Raw genomic sequence first — 23,249 nt, forward strand, 5'->3', positions numbered from 1 at the left:
TCTTTTTTAATTCTTTTTTAAATTCTTGAATTTTTAATTCAATCTCTTTTTTCAATTCTTTTTTTTCTTTCTTTCTTTTGAACCTCTTTTTATCCACAAATCAGAAGAGATCCCAATCAGAAGAGATTGGGAGATCCCAATCCGAGGAGATCCCAATCAGAGGAGATCCCTCACCCAATCGTGAGGGGAGAGAAATCCCCCCTCACGATTTGGGATCTCTTCTGATTTGGTTAAAGCATACTTTCCTGGGATTGTTGTGACCCTTTTAGTATTTTACTTGCTCCTTCATATACTCTTAGCTGGACAAAATGACAAGGCTGAAAAATTCACAACAAAAAAAAAGAACAAGAGGCAGTACTGAAGGCTAGGGACCTAATCAATACAGACATGGGTAATATGTCAGATCTAGACTTCAAAATGACAATTCTCAAGGTTCTATCCAGGCTTGAAAAGGGCATGGAAGATATTAGAGAAACCCTCTCCAGAGATATAAAAGCCCTTTCTGGAGAAATAAAAGAACTAAAATCTAACCAAGTTGAAATCAAAAAAGCTATTAATGAGGTTCAATAAAAAATGGAGGCTCTCACTGCTAGGATAAATGAGGCAGAAGAAAGAATTATCAATATAGAAGACCAAATGACAGAGAATAAAGAGGCTGAGCAAAAGAGGGACAAACAGCTACTGGACCACGAGGGGAGAATTCCAGAGATAAGTGACACCATAAGACGAAACAACATTAGAATAATTGGGATTCCAGAAGAAGAAGAAAGAGAGAGGGGAGCAGAAGGTATACTGGAGAGAATTACTGGGGAGAATTTCCCCAATATGGCAAAGGGAATGAGCATCAAAATTCAGGAGGTTCAGAGAATGTCCCTCAAAATCAATAAGAATAGGCTCACACCCCGTCACCTAATAGTAAAATTTACAAGCCTCAATGACAAAGAGAAAATCCTGAAAGCAGCCCGGGAAAAGAAGTCTGTAACATACAATTGTAAAAGTATTAGATTGGCAGATGACTTATCCACAGAGACCTGGCAGGCCAGAAAGAGCTGGCATGATATTTTCAGAGCACTAAACGAGAAAAACATGCAGCCAAGAATACTATATCCAGCTAGGCTATCATTGAAAATAGAAGGAGAGATTAAAAGCTTCCAGGACAACCAAAAAACTGAAAGAATTTGCAAACACCAAACCAGCTCTACAGGAAATACTGAAAGGGGTCCTCTAAGCAAAGAGAGAGCCTACAAGTGGTAGATCAGAAAGGAACAGAGACAATATACAGTAACAGTCACCTTACAGGCAATACAGTGGCACTAAACTCATATCTCTCAATAGTTACCCTGAATGTTAATGGGCTAAATGCCCCAATCAAAAGACACAGGGTATCAGAATGGATAAAAAAACAAAACCCATCTATATGTTGCCTCCAAGAAACTCATTTTAATCCCGAAGACACCTCCAGATTTAAAGTGAGGGGGTGGAAAAGAATTTACCATGCTAATGGACATCAGAAAAAAGCATTTACCAAGCTAATGGACATCAGAAAAAAGCAATCCCTATATCAGATCAATTAGATTTTAAGCCAAAGACTATAATAAGAGATGAGGAAGGACACTATATCATACTCAAAGAGTCTGTCCAACAAGAAGATCTAACCATTTTAAATATCTATGCCCCCAACGTGGGAGCAGCCAACTATATAAACCAATTAATAACAAAATCAAAGAAACACATCAACAATAATACAATAATAGTAGGGGACTTTAACACTCCCCTCACTGAAATGGACAGATCATCCAAGCAAAAGGTCAACAAGGAACTAAAGGCCTTAAATGATACACTGGATGAGATGGACATCACAGATATATTCAGAACATTTCATCCCAAAACAACAGAATACACATTCTTCTCTAGTGCACATGGAACATTCTCCAGAATAGATCACATCCTCGGTCCTAAATCAGGACTCAACCAGTATCAAAAGTTTGGGATCATTCCCTGCATATTTTCAGACCACAGTGCTCTGAAGCTAGAACTCAACCACAAGAGGAAGTTTGGAAAGAACCCAAATACATGGAGACTAAACAGCATCCTTCTAAAGAATGAATGGGTCAACCGGGAAATTAAAGAAGAATTGAAAAAAATCATGGAAACAAATGATAATGAAAATACAACAGTTCAAAGTCTGTGGGACACAACAAAGGCAGTCCTGAGAGGAAAATATATAGCGGTACAAGCTTTCCTCAAGAAACAAGAAAGGTCTCAGGTACACAACCTAACCCTACACCTAAAGGAGCTGGAGAAAGAACAAGAAAGAAACCCTAAGCCCAGCAGGAGAAGAGAAATCATAAAGATCAGAGCAGAAATCAATGAAATAGAAACAAAAAAAAAACAATAGAACAAATCAACAAAACTAGGAGCTGGTTCTTTGAAAGAATTAATAAAATTGATAAACCCCTGGCCAGACTTATCAAAAAGAAAAGAGAAAGGACCGAAATAAATAAAATCATGAATGAAAGAGGAGAGATCACAACTAACACCAAAGAAATACAAACTATTATAAGAACATACCATGAGCAACTCTACGCCAACAAATTTGACAATCTGGAAGAAATGGATGCATTCGTAGAAACATATAAACTACCACAACTGAACCAGGAAGAAATAGAAAGCCTGAACAGACCCATAACCAGTAAGGAGATTGAAACAGTCATTAAAAATCTCCAAACAAACAAAAGCCCAGGGCCAGACGGCTTCCTGGGGGAATTCTACCAAACATTTAAAGAAGAACTAATTCCTATTCTCCTGAAACTGTTCCAAAAAATAGAAATGGAAGGAAAACTTCCAAACTCATTTTATGAGGCCAGCATCACCTTGATCCCAAAACCAGACAAGGATCCCATCAAAAAAGAGAGCTATAGATCAATATCCTTGATGAACACAGATGCAAAAATTCTCACCAAAATACTAGCCAATAGGATTCAACAGTACATTAAAAGGATTATTCACCACGACCAAGTGGGATTTATCCCAGGGCTGCAAGGTTGGTTCAACATGCGCAAATCAGTCAATGTGATACAACACATCAATAAAAGAAAGAACAAGAACCATATGATACTCTCAATAGATGCTGAAAAAGCATTTGACAAAGTACAGCATCCCTTCCTGATCAAAACTCTTCAAAGGGTAGGGACAGAGGACGCATACCTCAATATCATCAAAGCCATCTATGAAAAACCCACCGCAAATATCATTCTCAATGGAGAAAAACTGAAAGCTTTTCCACTAAGGTCAGGAACACGGCAGGGATGTCCATTATCACCACTGCTATTCAACATAGTACTAGAAGTCCTAGCCTCAGCAATCAGACAACAAAAGGAAACTAAAGGCGTCCAAATCGGCAAAGAAGAAGTCAAATTATCACTCTTCGCAGATGATATGATACTCTATGTGGAAAACCCAAAAGACTCCACTCCAAAACTGCTAGAACTTGTACAGGAATTCAGTAAAGTGTCAGGATATAAGATCAATGCACAGAAATCAGTTGCATTTCTCTACACCAACAACAAGACAGAAGAAAGAGAAATTAAGGAGTCAATCCCATTTACAATTGCATCCAAACCATAAGATACCTAGGAATAAACCTAACCAAAGAGGCTAAGAATCTATACTCAGAAAACTATAAAGTACTCATTAAAGAAATTGAGGAAGACACAAAGAAATGGAAAAATGTTCCATGCTCCTGGATTGGAAGAATAAATATTGTGAAAATGTCTATGCTACCTAAAGCAATCTACACATTTAATGCAATTCCTATCAAAGTACCATCCATCTTTTTCAAAGAAATGGAACAAATAATCCTAAAATTTATATGGAACCAGAAAAGACCTTGAATAGCCAAAGGAATATTGAAAAAGAAAGTCTAAGTTGGATGGCATCACCATTCCGGTCTTCAAGCTCTATTACAAAGCTGTCATCATCAAGACAGTATGGTATTGGCACAAAAACAGACACATAGATCAATGAACAGAATAGAGAGCCCAGAAATAGACCCTCAACTCTATGATCAACTAATCTTTGACAAAGCGGGAAAGAATGTCCAATGTAAAAAAGACAGCCTCTTCAATAAATGGTGTTGGGAAAATTGTTCAGCCACATGCAGAAAAATGAAATTGGACCATTTCCTTACACCACACACGAAAATAGACTCAAAATGGATGAAGGACCTCAATGTGAGAAAGGAATCCATCAAAATCCTTGAGGAGAACACAGGCAGCAACCTCTTTGACCTCAGCCGCAGCAACATCTTCCTAGGAAAATCGCCAAAGGCAAGGGAAGCAAAGGCAAAAATGAACTATTGGGATTTCATCGAGATCAAAAGATTTTTCCCAGCAAGGAAAACAGTTAACAAAATCAAAAGACATCTGACAGAATGGGAGAAGATATTTGTAAACGACATATCAGATAAAGGACTAGTGACCCAAATCTATAAAGAACTTAACAAAGTCAACATCCAAAGAATAAATAATCCAATCTAGAAATGGGCAGAAGACATGAACAGACGTTTCTGCAAAGAAGACATCCAGATGGCCAACAGACACATGAAAAAGTGCTCCATATCACTCGGCATCAGGGAAATACAAATCAAAACCACAATAAGATATCACCTCACACCAGTAGAATGGCTAAAATCAACAAGTCAGGAAATGACAGATGCTGGCGAGGATGTGGTGAAAGGGGAACCCTCCTACACTGTTGGTGGGAATGCAAGCTGGTGCAACCACTCTGAAAACAGCATGGAGGTTCCTCAAAATGTTGAAAATAGAACTGCCCTATGACCCAGCAATTGCACTACTGGGTATTTACCCTAAAGATACAAACGTAGTGATCCAAAGGGGCACATGCACCCGAATGTTTATAGCAGCAATGTCCACAATAGCCAAACTATGGAAGGAACCTAGATGTCCATCAACAGATGAATGGATAAAGAAGATGTGGTATACATACACATTGGAATACTATGCGGCCATCAAAAGAAATGAAATCTTGCCTTTTGCGACAACATGGATGGAACTAGAGTGTATCATGCTTAGAGAAATAAGTCAAGCGGAGAAAGACAACTATCATATGATCTCCCTGATATGAGGAAGTGGTGACAACAACTTGGGGGCTTAAGTGGGTAGGAGAAGAATCCATGAAACAAGATGGGATAGTGAGGGAGACAAACCATAAGTGACTCTTAATCTCACGAAACAAACTGTGGGTTACTGGGGGGAGGGGGTTTGGGAGCAGGGGGGTAGGGTTATGGACATTGGGGAGGGTATGTGCTTTTGGGTAAATTGGAAGGGGAGGTGAACCATGAGAGACTATGGACTCTGAAAAACAATCTGAGGGTTTTGAAGTGGCGGGGGGGTGGGAGGTTGGGGTACCAGGTGGTGGGTATTATAGAGGGCACGGCTTGCATGGAGCACTGGGTGTGGTGAAAAAATAATGAATAATGTTTTTCTGAAAATAAATAAATTGGAAAAAAAAACTAATGATGTATTGTATGGTGACTAACATAACACAATAAAAAAAAAGATGGAGCACCTGGGTGGCTCAGTCTAAAACATACAAACAAAAATAATGATGTACCGTATGGTGAAAAACATAAAAAATATAAAAAATTTCATCTACAGATGTTTGAAGTCCAGACTGGCTACATCAGAATCACTATGTGAGCTGTTAGAAATACAGATTGCTGGACCCCATCCTTCTGGATTTTGCTTCAGTAGGTTAGGGAGGGGCCCAGGAATCTATGTTCTTAACCCATTTGCAGGTGAAATTGGTATCCAGCCAGATTGGAAAACCACTGAGCTGGCCTACCCACCTCCTCTGGGAGATGAATGGACAGACGCAGAGAAACCACTCATGCCATGTGACCACCCTCACCAAGCTGTTTAGCTTGGAGGCCTTGCCTCATTTGAGCCTACTGACCCAGAGAGGCAGGGTGGTATACATACATAAAGACACACACAGACCTGGGTTCTGAACCCAGCTTTGACCTTTTCCTAAGGTGGGACCACAGGCAAATGACTCCACTGCTCCGCTTCACTATTTCCACCAGTACAATGGGGAGATGCCATCCACAGCCCAGGACCATTGTGAGAATTTGAGAAAATGCCTTCCTTCAAATCACTGGTGCAGAGTCTCATGAAGATGTGATGATAACTGTAATTGTTAGCGTTATTGAGCACGTACTAAGAACCAAGTATGGGGGCGCCTGGGTGGCTCAGTAGGTTAAAGCCTCTGCCTTCGGCTCGGGTCATGATCCCGGGGTCCTGGGATTGAGCCCCGCATCAGGCTCTCTGCTCAGCAGGGAGCCTGCTTCCTCCTCTCTCTCTCTGCCTGCCTCTCTACCTCCTTGTAATCTCTGTCAAATAAAATAAATTAAAAAAAAAAAAGAACCAAGTATGGTTCCAAGTGCTTTATGTAAATGGTCTCATTTAATCCCCACAAACGCTGTCTATGAAATAGGAGTTATTATAATTCCCATGCTACGGATGAGGAGACTGAGGCTTAAAGAGTGTGAATAACTTGTCTAGGGGCCCACAGGGAGCATCTGAGTCCTTGCAGCCTGCACTCTTAAGCCCTAAGCTATAAATGGCAGCTCCCTCCCCCTTCTCCTTAAAGGTTAAAGCAGAGGGTAGAGCCAATCCTGTGGGGAAAAAACAGAACAAAGACCTCTGAAAGGAAGGAAGCCAAGGGAATGTATGTAAGCAGAAGTCTCAGAGAGTATGGGGGCTCGGTTTGCCCCTAAGCTTCCTGACAGCTGTAGCAGGAAGAAGGGGGGGACGCAGAATTCCCAAGGTTCCATTTTCTGGAAAAAGGGAGGCACAGGGACATGTCTAAATGGACATTTGTCTTGGGCTGGAATTCCAGAAGAGCTGATCTTGTGGCCTGCTCAGCAAACATCCGGGACCAGAAAATCATCTGTGATTTCATGAGGCGCTAAAAGCCTTCTTCACACACGTGATTCTGAGAGTCAGAAGGCCGGGTGGCGGGCTGTGTGTGTCAGAAAACACATGAAATTCTATCCCAGAGGAGAACCTTGCTAGACTGCAATTTTCCACAGCAGTAAGGGGCATGGGAGGGGACCTAGGCCCTGTTTCCGTGTTTGTCTCTCTCCACAGCACACACCACACAGCCTCTGTGGGAGGAGACCCAGGTCTCTGGTCTAGGTGGGGACATGACACTCCTCCAGAGACTGGGCCCAGGGACGGATGGCAAGTGAGCCAGGGCAAGGTTGTGGGTGAGGGTCAGACTTCTAGAGCCTGGGAGCTGTGGGGAGGGCTGGGTGGGTCAGCCTGGGCCTGCTGGAAGAGGCAGAGCAGGAGGAGCTAGCTGTGGGATTTGGAGAGGATTATAGCACTGGGGCAAGTGGAAGGGTGCTGTAAGCAGGAGGAGCAGTGGGTGGTGCAGGGTTTGCTTTTCTCCATGCTCAGATATTGCCCCTTTTGATGTCATCCCTTTCTGCCTGGTGAGCCCTCCATGCCACCCATCTCAATCCTTCCCACCCGTACAGGTGAGGCTGACTCGTCCCCTTCTACCAGGATTGAGAGGGGGAGAGACCCGTGTCTGAATCACCTTCTGCCCAGCACTGCAAGACCAGTCTGCCTTTTCCAGTTCAGGCACCATGGCCCACTTTGTGGTCCAGCACATGGAGTCATGGAGGGCATCGCTGGAGATGTGCAGGTGAGGGGGAATGGAAATGGAAATGGAATGGAAAGAGTCTGGCTCTGGAGTCAGACAGGCCTGGCCAGTAATCTGGCTTCTGCAAATTGCTCATCTGATTTTCCCTAGAGATCAGTGAGGACAAGTGAACACAGACAGAATGATGTATAGGGACACATGACTTGACACCACAGGAGACACATGTGCTTCCTCTAAGTGTTGGAGACTCAGAACTGCATAAATTGAATAAAACTCCAAATGAACCCGTTCCTTTTTTTTTTTCCCTTAAGACTCCACTTATTTGAGAGAGAGCGAGAGAGTGAATGAGCGCAGGAGGAGGGGTGGGGGCGTGCAGAGGGAGAGGCAGAAGGAGAAGCAGAGGGAGAAGCAGACTCCCCACTGAGCAGGGAGCCCAACACAGGGCTCCATCTCAGGACCCTAGCATCATGACCTGAGCCGAAGGCAGATGCTTAACCCACTGAAGCACCCAGGCACCCTGAAATGAATCCACTCTTGGTTGAATTAAATTATAGCCCACTCTTAACCAGTCCTTTTGGAAAGTGAACCATTAGCCAGTAATTGGTCTCTCACGCTCATGGGGCTCTCACACTTTCTGCAGCTCTGATATTCTCATGTTCCCTCACACTTTCATGCCGTCTCTAAGTTTTAAAAATTCTTTTTGCCTCACCTGAGCCATCTGCCTAAACAGGGAGCCCTTAATTCTGAGCTCACACATTCATGAAGAATATGCAGAGATCTCATGCTCTGCCAGGAGGTTCCAGCATGGATCCAAGACCCTTGGCTTGACAACGATTGCATGGCTGCCTGAGATGTCTGGTCCCAGCCTTCCTTTCTTGCCATATCTCTCACCACCTGCAGCACACGAACCACCCTCCAGCTGCCCCACACACCACACCACACCACACCACACCACACCACACCACACCACGCCACATGCCTTTCTTTAAAAACACCTGAATTTGCCACTCATTTGTGCCTGAGTATTTGCTCATACTCTCTGCTTGCCCTGGGAATGTCTTCTCCCTCCTTTCTCCATTGGTTCTTGTCCTTGAAGATCTTGCTCAAATGCTACCTCTCTGATGAGTCCAGCCCATTGACAATTTTCCTGTCTGCTCTGGGCTAATATAGTGCTTTGGTAACACCTCTCCCCCTGCACATATTTACTCATTCATTCATATGTGGATACATCACCACCAAGCAGAGCTACTCTAGCCCAGTCCTGTCCTCACTGATTCTGGGAGCTCAGAAATGAGGTGGACACAACCCCTAGTCTTCCTTTGGAACATCCTAGCCCCTAAGCAGCCAGATACATAGACCTGTGGCAGTTATAAACGGTTCTAAATGCTGCATATAAATCTGTAATGGGTTATGCACAGATACCACTGAGGAGGGTTCCAGGAAAGCCTTCCTAAAGGAGTTGGCCTTTAAATTAGCCTGGGAAAAATATGGAGACTCTACCTCTGCCAGGGTCGTTGGGGTGAAGGGAATAGCAGATGCAGAGAGATGTAGGGAACAGTGTGTGCAGAGGCACAGAGGTATGGTACAGCCTGTTGCGGAGGGGGAGTAAAATAAGTCTCCCTCAAAAAAAAAAAAAAAAAAAAAAGTCTCCCTCTCCAAATAAGAGCTGAGGGTACCCTGCCAGTAGGTGGCAGCAGGGGCCTTAACCTGGTGTTCTATCCTGGGGGTGTGTTAATTGAGGTATTTGTCTGCATCCTCATTCTTTACCTTTTTGACCATTGCCTGGAGCAGAAACATAATCAGAACAGATGGAATTAGGCATTAAATAGCAAGACAGATACTCCCATTTACTACGTGCCTTGACTCCTGCATCCCCTACCAAGAATCCCTCCACTGACCTCCCATTCCTGCTTGAGGTTGCCCATCTTTCAAAGTCCTGCACATTCACCCCTTCATTCACTCAGTTGGGACTCCCTGGGTACCTAATCTGCTTCATGCCCACTGCTGGCTGATGCTGGGAACCCTGAAGTGAATCACACGGAGATCCTATTCACTGTCTCTGGGTGAAACACACACACACACACACACACACACACGATGAAAAGTTCTCTGTCAATGACAACACAAGCTGGGACGGATGCCATCATGAGGTGGTCAGGGAGGGCTCCCTGGCAGAAGTGAAAACTGAGCTGGGTGAAAGAATGCAAAAATGGATGCCAAGTTGGGAGAGGGGCTGTGAAATGGGAAAGACATTCTAGCCAACCGAGGCCTGCACGATACAGGGAATGAAGGCTGGAAATATCCAGGGGTGTTTAGGGAGCCTCACATAGGCTGGAGTTCCTGGAGCATTCATTTGAGACACAGGAAATGGTAAAAGGTGAGACCGAAGGCTACGAGTGCTGCAGGGGTGTGACGAGGAACATGGAATAAGTCTTGAAGGTGACAAGGGAGCCATGAAAGGGAATGACATTGTGGGGTTTGAGTTTAGGAAGACCTAACTGAGCAGCTGCTGCAAAGATGCATGGATGGGAGGGGCCGCAAAAGAAGGAGCAGAACCAAAGAGAAAGAAGTCTTGAATTTGGGTTTTGTTAGTCTGGAATGGAGAGGAGGGGTGGGCCTGGGATATATCCTGCAGATTAAACCAGCAGGAATCGGTAGCTGGTTGGATGTGGGGAGTGAGGGGCACAGGAAGATTCAAGGGTGATGCTCAGGTTTGTATCTGGAGTGACCATGTGGATGATAGGGTCTGTAAAGGACAAAGGCACACAAAGGCAGGATGGGGGAAATATAGCAATTTATTGTTTGGGCAAAATACGTTGGAAGCATCTTCAGACGTCCAGAGGAATGGGTCTAACAGTGATCAGGTATGTAGTTGTGGAGGGGGAAGAGTGGAGAACATTGGACAGGAGAAAGATGTGGTACTGGGTCATCATGGAGATTCAGGGACTGACAGTACAAGAGCTAGAGAAGCGACCCAGGGAGAATGTGTTGAGCCAGAAGAGCAGATCCACGATGGCAACTGCTAAGGTCCAGCAGCCACTGATCTCCTCAGCTCTCTGGGTGTCTAGCTCCACCAGCTGCCAGCAGTCTGCTCAGAGCTCTATATCGCCACCACTTCCCTCCATTGTGTTACACAAGCATAATCATTCTCTTTGCTTGCCATGACTGAAAAAAAAAAAAAAAAAAAAACCAAAACAGAAAGCACTGCTTAGAGAAAATGGAACTCATGTAAGGACTGAATCAAATGGGCCAGAGAACTGGTCGGAGAGTAAGGAGACTTTGCCATCTGAGTTTCCCAGGACAGAAGATTCTTCTTGGGACCAAAAGTGATCGCCAGTTGTGAAATACATCAGGGAGATGCAGTCTGATAAGAATAAAAAAACACGCACGTGCACCCGAATGTTTATAGCAGCCATGTCCACAATAGCCAAACTATGGAAAGAACCTAGATGTCCATCAACAGATGAGTGGATAAAGAAGATGTGGTGTATATATATACAATGGAATACTGTGCAGCCATCAAAGGAAATGAAACCTTGCCATTTGCGAAGACGTGGATGGAACTTGAGGGTATTATGCTTAGTGAAATAAGTCAATCGGAGAAAGACAACTATCATACTATCTCCTGATATGAGGAAGTAGAGATGCGACGTGGGGGGGTTAGGGGGTAGGAAAAGAATAAATGAAACAAGATGGGATCGGGAGGAAGACAAACCATAAGGGACTCTTAATGTCACAAACCAAACTGAGGGTGGTGGTGGGGAGGGGGGTAGGGAGAGGGTGGTGGGGTTATGGACATTGGGGAGGGTATGTGATATGGTGAGTGCTGTGAAGTGTGTAAACCTGGTGATTCACAGACCTGTACCCCTGGGGCTAATAATACATTATATGTTTATAAAAAAATAAAAAAATAAATTAAAAAAAAGAATCAAAATACACCTATTGAGTTTGGAAACCAACTAAGTACTGTTGCCTTTAGTGAGAGAAGAGTCAGTGTGTGGCGGGGGCTGAAGCCAGTCTGTGGTGTGGAGAGGAATAAACTGGACGTGAGCAGACCACTGCAGGCGGTGATTCCATTACCTTGGTATGCTGCAGGGAGGAGAGAAGATGGTTTAAAGTTTTGATGGGATTGGGATCAGTGGGGATTGTCTTAGTGGATGGAAAAGATACAACACTTTCCATATCCTAAAGAAGACCCAGGAGCTTGTGTGGGGCAGGTTGGAGAGAAGGGTCTGACTGGCGGAGGAGGTGATGGAGCCTGGGAGGGCATGGGGTCCAGGACAAGACTGTTTTGTCCTTAATAGAGGAAGAGGTGTATGGGTGTGTGAACCCTGTGCAAGGGTGGGGTGGGCAGTCCAAGGGACATGGCCTGGTGCCATTAATTTTCTTCATTAGGAAGGAAAGGAAACATTTCCTCCAAGTGAGGTGGCATGGCAGCTGAGGGGAGCGTGAGAGGGTGGTGACCTGGGTCATGCCTCTGGCTTATAGGATGTGAGGTGTGAGGCCACCAGGGAGCCTGGGACCACGAGGAGATAGGAATGTGATTTTCCCAGAAACTCTCACCTGCTTAGGTTTTAGGAGGAATCTCAGGACAGCTGGGCTCTGCCTTGGGCCTGAGCAGTGGTATGGTGGATGACCCAGGTCTTTGAGAACTGCTGTAGAGCGTCAGGAGAAAGTGGAGACAGAGCCCCCACATGCACATGTGAATTAACTCAAAGGCTGGAGTGGAGGGAAAGAGCAAGATGTCCTCCTCCCTTCTCCTCCTTTCCCCCTGAGAGAGGAGGGGATAATGTGTCCAGGCTTGTGATCAGAGAGCGCCTGAATGGCAGAGAGGAGAGTAAAGCTGGCTGTCCCAAGGCAGAGCTTACTTCAGGCTACTGAGCAGCACAGACCCTCAGCAAGCCCATACTTCCCTAGGCTGAGCTGACACTGACCCTGGGGGCCCTCCCAGCATCCCCCCTCCACTTCCCTCATCTGTTCCAGCCCCCAAGCTCTGCAGAGGGGAGATGGAGTGGGGGAAGGGGGTCAGCAGCCAATCACATCCTTGGCAGCCCAAGGCATCTGCACCTGGTCTAACCAATCCCCTCTGAACAAACAGCTCACCCAGCCTCTGCTCCCTCCTTCCCTGCCTACTCTGCCCAGCAACAGCAGAAAGGAGGCTTAAGGAAGAGAGGGAGGCCTTGCAAACTCTCAGCCCCTGGCAGCAATGGAGCTGGGCCCCTGGCTCACTCTATAGAGGGAGGTTAAAACAATACTTACAGTTCCTGGAGCCCAGGCAAAATGTCCCCAGGGGCCCTCAGGACTGTGCAAGTCAGCTCTCATGAACAGGAACTCACATATTACAGAGATCCTGATCCTTGGAGCCTTGGGCCACAAGCCAGCCTCATTCACTCCACAGTTCTGGGACAGGCCCTGGGCTGACAGCCTGAACAGCAGAGACACAGCTCTGGTAGAGGAGGTGGACATTGAAACAAACAATCGCACAGATGCCTATTTAACTAGAAGCAGAGAGAAGGCCTAGGAGGGAAAAAGGCACAGGGTGCTATGCCGGAGAATAAGAGGGGGGACCTGATTTAGACTGCCTTTCCTACTTCTTGTTGGTTTCACTTCTTTTTGTCCAGATTTACGAGGGCGATTTTATTCATTATTTTGCCCCCAGAAGCCTCCCACCTGTCAAGAAAAACGTGGGATTCGTTGTTGATACAAGCGGCTGGCTCTATGTTTGGCACCACGATGAAGCAGGTAACAAGGACCCGGCAGACCTGTTGTAGCTCTTGTTTTAGAAGGCTCAGAAAGCAGAGGGTACAGGAACAGTGGTCCTCTGGGACCAGAGACTCTACCTCCCATGACCCTGGGATCTTAGAGGCCAAGGCCTACCTTGGGGTCCTGGTACCTTGCACATTCAGGAGCCACATAGACCTGAAACCACAGAATACTGGGAACATTGAAACATTGGACATGGGGGGCTGTAACCATCAGGACCCTTAACCACAAAACTTCAGATCACCAAGGGGCCCAGAGTCATAGAACCTTCAAGCTGGAGAACTCTGGTGTCATAAAGCCCGAGTCAACAATATAAAAAGGAAACCATAGTCAATTTAGACTCTGAACCTTCCAGAGGCCACAGGTTTGTTTTGTCTCATTTTGTTTACTTTACCTCAAAGCCAGAAAAATACAGTGCACCGGCATTGTAGTGTTTAGAAACTACAAAGTCCCGGATCCACCTAGATTTAAAATATTGTCGCCCTTCTACAGAGCACCCTTAAAATGGAATACTGGGGCCATAGGCCAAAGAGATTTTGAGTTTAGAGCCTGAATCCATAAAGTTCCGGAAACAGTATTTTGAACTACAATACTCTGGGACTTGAGAATGATAAAGTCCAAGTGACCTGGAGCAGTACAGTCTATGGGCCTTAAAGTTCTGAACCATAGAGCCCATGGGGCCCAAGTCTACTAACTTGTACGACACCAGAGTGTAACCAAACTGGGGGAAGGGAAATATTGAAAGCTGTCTTTTGTAGTCTCAAGTGTAGGGGAAAGGCTATACCCAACTCCAAATTTTTCTAGCCTACCCATCCCAACTAAGGTCAGGAAAAAGCTGAGGAGCACTTGTGGTGGTCATATTTCAGGGGCATAGTTGCCCTCAGTCTTTTAGCATGGAACTATGAAATGCTTCTCCTTCCCCCACACAATATCACCTCATGCACTGCACTCCTGCATAACAACAGGAGATTATAGCTGATGGAACTGGAAGCTTAGCGGCTTTAAGAAAGACTATCCCAAGCAACCCAAGACAATAGAGGAGTCAAAAACAAGGATTCTAAAAGAAATTTTTGCCTCTGACACATGAAACTGTTAGCACCTAGCAAGCACAACCTAATTCCTGGCCGGATAAACATAGAATCTCCCACCAAAGACCTATTTACCTAGGATCTTTTTACGTGATACATCATGTCTGCTTTCACCAAAAACTTACAAGCTATGCTAAAATGAAAACAAAACAAAACAAAACAAAACACAGTCCAAAAAGATGAATCAACCATCAGAACCAGACTGATACGGCAGAGAAATTATTAGACCTGGAATTTAAAGTGGCCATGACTAATATGCTAAGGGCTCTAATGGGAAAAGTGGATAACATGCAAGAATAGACAGGTAATGCAAGCAGAGATGGATACCCTAAGAAAAGAAAAAGTAAATTCTAGAAATATAAAACACCATAACAGGAATGAAAAATGTCTTTGGTGGGCTCGTTAGGAGACTGAACATGGGCAAAGAACAAGTCAATAAGCCTGAGGACATGTTAATAGAAACTTCCCAAACTGAAAAGCAAAGAGGAGAAAGAATGTAAAACAAAATAAGAAAAAAGAGAATATCCAAGGACTGTATACAATTACAAAAGTATCACATATGTGTAATGGGAACACCAGGAGGAGAAGAAAGAAAATAACACAAGAAGTATTTGAAGTATTACTGGGTACAGATTTTCCAAAATAAAGGACAGCCACTAAACCACAGGTCTAGGAAGCTCAGAGAGCACCATGCAAGATTTAAAAAAAAAAAAAAAATCTACACATAGGCATATCCTATTCCGACTACAGAAAATCAAAGAGAAATTTCTTAAAAAAAAAAAAACATGGAAAATATCACCTTACTTATACAGGAACAAGAATAGGAATTACATTGGACTTCTCTTGAGAAGTCATGCAACAAAAAGAGAGTGAAACGAAATATTTACCATATTGAAGAGAAGCAAAACAAAACAAGGAACCCCCAAAACTACCAGCCTAGAATTCTGTATACAGCAAAATTGTCTTTCCAGCGTGAATGAGTTAGGAAGACTTTACTAGCCAAACAAAAATTGAGGGACTTTTTGCCAGTAGACCTGCCTTGCACAGGTAAATGTTTAAAGAAGTTCTTCAGAGAGAAGGGAAATGGTGTAGTTCATATACTTGGGTCTACATAAAGAAAGGAAGAGTGTTAGGAAAGGAATGAATTATGGAAAAAGAAACTCTTTTCTTTTTTAATTAATAGATGTAACAAAAAGAGTTTGCTGAAAATAGTAATAGAAATAATGTGTTCAGTGAATACTTATAGATAAGTGAAATTAATGACAGCGATGTTACATAAGAGCCAGGAGGGATGAATTGGAAATATTCTTCCATGAGGTACTTGAAGCTGTATAGTGTTTTCTGAAAGTGGACTCGGATTAGTTGTAAAAGCAGATTGCACACTCTAGGGCAATCAATAAGAAAAAAAACATTGAAACCATAATGGCTTTGCTAAAAGACAAGAGAAAATGGGATCATATAAAACACTCAATTAAAACCACAGAAGACAGAAAAATAGTATAAGACCGAAAAAAGGAAGGAAGGAAGGAAGGAGAGACAGAAGGAAGGAAAGAAGGAAGGAAGGAAAGGAGAGAGGGAGGGAGGAAGGAAAAGAAAAGAAAATCAAGGGTAGCAAATAGAAAACAGTTAAAAACATGGCAAATATTAATCTATCCAAAGCAGTAATCACTCTAACCATAAATGGTCTAAATACACGTATTAAATGACAGAGACTATCAGTGTTGATTAAAACAAAACAGAACCTAACAAAAACAAACAAAAAACAAACAAACAAAACCAGACCCAACTCTGTGTTGTCTACAAGGAACCCATTTTAAATAAAAAGACACAGATAGACTAAAAGTCATGGTATGGGGAAAAAAAGATATCCCATTCTGAACACTAATCACAAAAAAGCTGAAGCAGCTATACTAATTTCAGATGAAACAGACTTTAGAGCAAGTAAGTTATCAGGGATAAGGAGATGCGTTGTTTAAAGAAACAAAGCAAATATCCCTGATAGATAACACACTGGTTGATCTCTTGGTAAATATGGCATTGTTTGCATGGAGGATCTGATTCACAAGACCTATAAAGTATCAAAAAACTTCCAGGGGCCCTGCAAATTATCTTCTCCATGAAGTGGAATGAAGAAAAGGATCGCCCATTTTGTGGGAGGCGCAGTTGCTGGCAATAGGGAAGACCAGATGAACAGCTTATTAGAAGGATAAGCTAAGGTATCTGCCATCACTATTTCTGCAGTTTGGCCAGTTAGTAAACCATGACTGCTTTCAGACTGAAAAAAAAATCTTATATAACTATAATTATATAATGGCTCTCCAAGAAGACACAGCAATCCTTAATGTGTAATGCACCTAACAATAGAACGTCAAAAGACATGAGGCAAAAACTGTTAGAACTGCAAAGAGACATAGATGAAACCACTGTTATAGTTAGAGACTTCAGCTCCCTTCTATCACAAATGGACAGATCCAGCAGGCACAAAATCAGTAAGGACAGAGTTTAACAGAACAGCACCATTAATCAGTTGAATAATTGACATCTACACAGTACTTCATCCAACAGCAACACAATACACATCCATCTCAAGCTCACATGGAATGTTTGCCAAAATAGACTACATCGTGGGCCGTAAAACACGCCCTAACAAAGTAAAAGAGTACAAATCATACAATAAATATATGCTCTCAGACCATGTGGATTAAACTAGAAATCAATAACAGACAGATAGCTGGAAAATCTCAATAGATTAAATGACATACTTCTAAAAACACGATTTGTCTCTGGTTAGCGGGAGATTCTCAGGAAGGGCCATCATGCTCTATGTGTCAGTCCTCTGAATGAAAACAAGAATGAGTGGCTAAATCCTTAAAACCATGCAACATTTAGGCCTTAGTACCTTGTATAGAAATAACCTTTCAGTCTTGAGGAAGACCTCAGCTCCCTATTCCAGAACGTGTGACCTCTACCCTGAGCTCATCCTGTGGCAGGAAAGACTCTGATCCCCTTGAAAGCATTCAAGGCATCTTCTATCAGTTTAAGGTGTAGAGAAAGGTGGGTCACAAGTGGTATTCCCTGTGGTCTCTGAAATCTATAACAATATAAAACTTGGAAGGCATAATGTTTAACACCTCCAAAATATGGATTTGCGTCCGTGGTTCATCAGTGACTAGTTGTGTGACCTTGAGCAAGTCACTCTGCCTCTCTGAGCCTCGGTGTTGTCACTGATAAAATGGGTATAATATCAGTATCTTTTCCATTGTGTTGCTATGACGATTAAATGAGCTGATGCATCTAAGTATTTGGCACAGTGACTGAAACATAACAAGTGCCCTGTAAGAGGTACCTAATACTAGGACCTACATTCCCTGTTCCCTGAAACTCTTATGTGCCTAGCCCTATGCTAGGTATTGTTACGGATAAGGGAGCCAAAAGGGAGAAGTATTCAAAGCCCTGTTCTCAGAGGGCTCAATATCAGTGTGTAAAATGAAAACATTCTACATATGACAGCGAGCAAACCATCTGGGACAGGGACTATCTGGGTACAAGGGGCATGGGTCAGAGTAAGCAATCAAGGAAGGGCTGCCCAGAGAAGGAGCAGTGGAGATATGAATAAGTAAAGGGGAAGTGGAAAGGTCTGTTACCTAAAGGGCACAATAAGAGCAAAGTTTGGGGGAGAAAATGGGATCTGGGTTATCTGGGGACTGAGGAGAGGATCCGCCTGGAAGAAATGGAAGGTGAGGTAAAAGAACAGATTACACAGGGAAGAACCAGAGCTTGCAAAGTCACTTAAAGGAAGTTGTAAAGACCCAGAATCATAAAAGTCTTAAGCTTTAGGGTCCTGGAATCACTGAATCCTGGGTCATGGGGTCCGGGAACCATGGAACACATAGGGCCCTAGCACCCTGAAAGCATGGAGCTTGAACCTTCTAGACCACCACTGTCTAACAGAACTATCTTGATGATGGAAAAGTTCTGAAGTTCTGAGGTGTCCCATACAGTAGTAGCCACTGCTCTGCAATAACCCTTGTGTGGTTATTGGGCACTTGAAATGTGGCTACTGCAAGTAAAGGAACAGTTTATTTATAATTTTTCTTTTAATTCTAACTAGCTTACATTTAAGAAGCTACATGTGGCTAGCAGTTTCCACTGGACAGTGCAGTTCTAGGCTTAGATCCATAGGGCCTGTGGCATTTTGACCCCGAGAATTCTAGACTTACGGAGTGCCGGAGTCAGAGAGTCTTAAAACCATACCACACTTAGGCCTCAGTACCTTGTATAGAAATAACTTTTTAGTCTTGAGCAAGACCTCCAGCCTTGGTCCATCTCCTTCATTTCACCCATATCCCACAGACTGAAAGGGCCACGAACGTGATCCTGGGTGGCGTGCGGGTCAACGACCACTTCTAAACCATCACCTTTTCTGACTCGGTTAGCATCTAGCTAGCATCCAGAATATCCACAGCACCAAGGACTACCTGGGTCACATGGAAGCTGGTGGTTGTAAGTGTAGACCTACCCACTCAAATGGATGGGCTGTGGTAATGTGGGGAATTCCTTTTTATCTATTTATTTATTTATTTTTCTATTTTAGGTAGGCCCCATGCCCAACATGGGCCCCGAACTCATGACCCTGAGATTAAGAGTCACGTGGCCTACTGCCTGAACCAGCCAGGTGCCCCAGATATGGGGAATTTTTTAAATGCTCCCTTTGTTCCCCCATCCACCTCACCTCTCACAATACCTGAAACATCACTATTATATTTTATACAAATATGTCCCTTCATCTTTCTGCCTCCCCTTTCCTAGTTGAAAGAACATAGCACTATGTATTTTAGGGCACATTCCTCTTCGGCCCTGAGTTTCTTTAAAGCACATACTCAGAAAAATTTGCCAAAACTTTTAAAAATCAATAATCTGTGTAGGTATTTCCAAGCACTTGGTCAAGCTGTTGCCCTGATTCTGGCTTTTGATCAATCGTCTCTCAGAGAAGTACTGAAGTCTCCCCGACCCGCCACCTCTGGTAAACTCAGCCCTTCCTTCCCGTATAGCATGGAGGTGGGGTTGCTATCATTGGGGAGATGCCCGTCTGACTAGAGAATTAGATATCCCCCCAGGAAACAGGCAAATCGTAGTCTGAGACAGGGAGTGATAAAAGCCAAGGACATGTGGGCCCCACGGTCAGATCTCAGGGAACCCGTGTGGGGGCAGGGGTGTTGGGAAGGATAAGCAGCAGAAACAGCCTGAGCAAAGATGAGAAATGACTGAGCCTGAGAGGTTGGTGAGGTGTCTAAGGTGTCTGCAATGGGGATAGAAATAACTAGAAAAGATGGTCTCACGGTCTGCTTCCCAATTAGGGACCAACATCAGTGCAGCTCTGCTACAGCATAGCATTGCTAAACCACAGCAATCAGGAGACTGGTCAGGGCTGCAGTGTGGGGAGGATCCGTCTCATCATCTTCTTGACAGATGCGGAGCCCATAGCCAGTGTGATGACCCCTAGGGTGATCCTCTCCAACATCTGTCAGGCACTGGGCAACAGGGTGTCCCTTTTTAGTTTGGCCTTCAGGGATGAGGCTGACTTCCCATTGCTGTGTCACCTGCCCCTGGAGAACCAGGGAGAAGCCTGGTGCACGTATGAGGGCACTGATGCAGCCCTACAGCTGAAGGGCCTCTATGAGGAGATCTCCATTCCTCCGCTGGCAGACGTGCATTCTTGAAGGGAGAGCCTCCCCTCCTCTGGGAGGCTTGGCTGGGGCCTCCCCTTGGACCTTTTCCCCATTATTTTCATGGCTCAGAACTGGTGGTGGCAGGACAGGCACAGGCAGGCAGGTAGGAAAGCAGGAACTTGGCATCCACCTGGCAGCCTGTGGCCCCAAGAGTCAGCTTCTTGTGGCCTGCCACAGTGAGGCAGCCACCAGCAGAGCCAGAAGAACTCTGGTGTCCCAGGGGAGTGGGCCTACAACGTAGCCCACTTCACCTGCTGCCTCTGGGCCTACACCACCAGTGGAGAGTTGCTGAGGGATGCTTCCAAGTCTGCTCGCCGCCTGCTGGCCACCAAAGTCCTCAAGCTGTCCCTTGAAAACAATGTTGTCATACCTCTGACTTCACTGGTCATGGTGCAGCCCAAGGAGGCAAGTGGGAAGGTCAGATCACAGATTTCCACTGCAGCTGTACTAGGCACCATTATGCCTTCATCCGCCAGCAGACGTGGCCTCGGGACAGGCACAGCCCCATCAGCCTTGTTACCCAAGGTCTCTCCCAAATTAGGGCTTGTGAAACCAAGGTCCTACTTATCCTCAACGGCTCCTGCTTCTACAGAAATTATGTCCAGTTCCAAGGAGTTGGAGCCACTGGGTCAGGACACTAAGTACCCTATCCACCCCAGCACACCCCAAATCCCCAAATCCTACACAACAGGATTCTGGCACTTTGGTTCAGCCAACTCTCAGCCAACTCTCAGGGCTACCTTTGGCCCTCAAACTCTGGTGCCCTATTGCTTCTGAAGCCCAGCGTGCCATCACACCAGAATCCTGGTACCCTATTACCCATCACTGCCAAGACACAAGTCCCACTTCTGAATCCTAGCACCCCATCCCAGCCCAAAGCTGGCATTGTGAAACATGATATTCCACTGTCCTCCAAACCTGGTGTTCCACCACAACACAAACTGGATGCTCTATCACATTCCCAACTTGGGGTACTCACATCACAGTCACCCAAAAGCTTGCCACAGGCCAATCCTGGAGTCTCCATGCTTCAGGTCTTCAAACACTTATCACAAAACTAGACCAAAGGTTCCTGCTCACAAGACCCCAAACAATCTGTCACACCCTAAACCCAGCATCCTCTTAACCTTAACATCCCGAAAATCCTAACACCTCTTTTTTTTTTAAGATCCCATTTATTTATTTGGTTTTTTTAAAAGATTTTATTTATTTATTTGACAGAGAGAGATCACAAGTAGACAGAGAGGCAGGCAGAGAGAAAGGAAGGGAAGCAGGCCCCCTGCTGAGCAGAGAGCCCGATGCGGGACTCGATCCCAGGACCCTGAGATCATGACCTGAGCCGAAGGCAGCGGCCCAACCCACTGAGCCACCCAGGCGCCCCCCATTTATTTATTTGACAGACAGAAATCACAAGTAGGCAGAGAGGCAGGCAGAGAGAGATGGAGGAAGCAGGCTCCCCGCTGAGAAGAGAGCCCGATGCCGGGCTCGATCCCAGGACCCTGAGATCATGACCTGAGCCGAAGGCAGAGGCTATAACCCACTGAGCCAGCCAGGCACCCCAGTCCCAACACCTCTTAACTCTAATACCCCAGCTCCCCAAAATTACCCAAGCTTATCATTTTCCAAACCTAGGACCCCAATCCCCAATAAACCCAAAACCCCGTTACCTCCCAGACCTGTCAGACCAATGCCCCTACCTCCTCAGGATCCAAACACATTCACAAGCACAACCTCAAGTCCTGCAAGTCCCAGCAAGACCATGACCACCTCTGTCTTTGGAGCACCCTTCCCAATTCCCTTTGACTCCACCTTGCCCTTTCTGCTGCCCTGAGAAAGCTCTGGCTTCAGCAGGATCTGCTGCTGGGGCCCCAAATCACCAGGCAAATTCTGGGACTACCTGTGTCAGAAGTCCCAACAATGGGCCTCTCCAGCAGCTCCAGGCCTATGCCAGAAGGCAGCCCCCAAATGTGCCAGTCTTGCTGCCTTCTAGCATCCTCCCTGAGGTGGCCAGCCTGCTCCATTTCCCTGAGGAGCTAGAGCTGCTGTCTAAGTCAATGGTGGAGTCCATGATCATGGAGTCCTTGAACACACCAGCTTTCTATACCTTCCTCACTCCTGATGAAGATGGTGAGTGCCACGGGCAAGAGGTCAAGCCATGAGGAGGAGGTAAGAATGGAGAGCTCCGGGAACTAGGAATGTACAAAGCTTCTGCAGATTCTAGTGATGACAGTTGCCTGTTTGCTTGCTTTGAGACTTTGAATCAGCTACTTAACCTCTCTGGGCCTTAGAACCTAAGCACAGAATTAGAGGCCCTGAGAGAGGAGGGATATTAAGACTGGGAAAGCGAAACAGAAAGAAACTGATCAAGTTGTGGTTTTGACATTTGCTCTGTTGGACAAGAGAATTGCTCATGTTTCCCAGACAGGGTAGGGATACAGGGTTCTAACTGGAGGCATCACTGGGTAAGGCAGGTCTGATTAGTTCTTTTGTGCTCTATATACAGCCCTGCTTAAGGAGAGGGGTACACAAATTGGAAAAGATAACAATTATCCTTAAATTTCCTAAAGACTGTGAAGTTAACAAAGGTTAACATTTTTTAGTCCTTCGTATGTGCAGGTACTTGTCTATATATTGCTCTTTTAGTCCCTCATTTAATACACATACACACACTCACACACACAAAACCTGTGGATACCTGCATTTTACTCATGGGGAAACTGAAGTGCAGGGAACTGAAGTAACTTGTTCCATGTCATACAACTAGACCTGCATCATTTGATGGCATCATTTGGGCCTGCATCATTTGGTTGCAGACTGAATGTGCTCCACCACTCCATTGTTCTCTCTTCCTAAGAAGAGCAACATTTCTTGGGAGACATTATAGGGCAGGATTAGAACCAGTTGGTGGTGGCAGTAAGTCACAGGGATACAGATTTGGGCATGAGATCCTTGACATGCCCCTTTCCTTCACCACCTG

The 23,249-nt window shown here is 44.8% G+C and overlaps 1 pseudogene; it reads left to right on the plus strand.

Annotated features, from left to right (window-relative positions):
- Positions 1 to 7,530: 7,530 nt before the first annotated feature.
- LOC122896626 lies at positions 7,531 to 22,431 on the plus strand (annotated as a pseudogene).
- The last annotated feature ends 818 nt before the right edge of the window (positions 22,432 to 23,249 follow it).

The sequence above is a fragment of the Neovison vison genome, chromosome X (assembly GCF_020171115.1).
Source record: "Neovison vison isolate M4711 chromosome X, ASM_NN_V1, whole genome shotgun sequence".
Lineage (NCBI taxonomy): Eukaryota > Metazoa > Chordata > Mammalia > Carnivora > Mustelidae > Neogale > Neogale vison.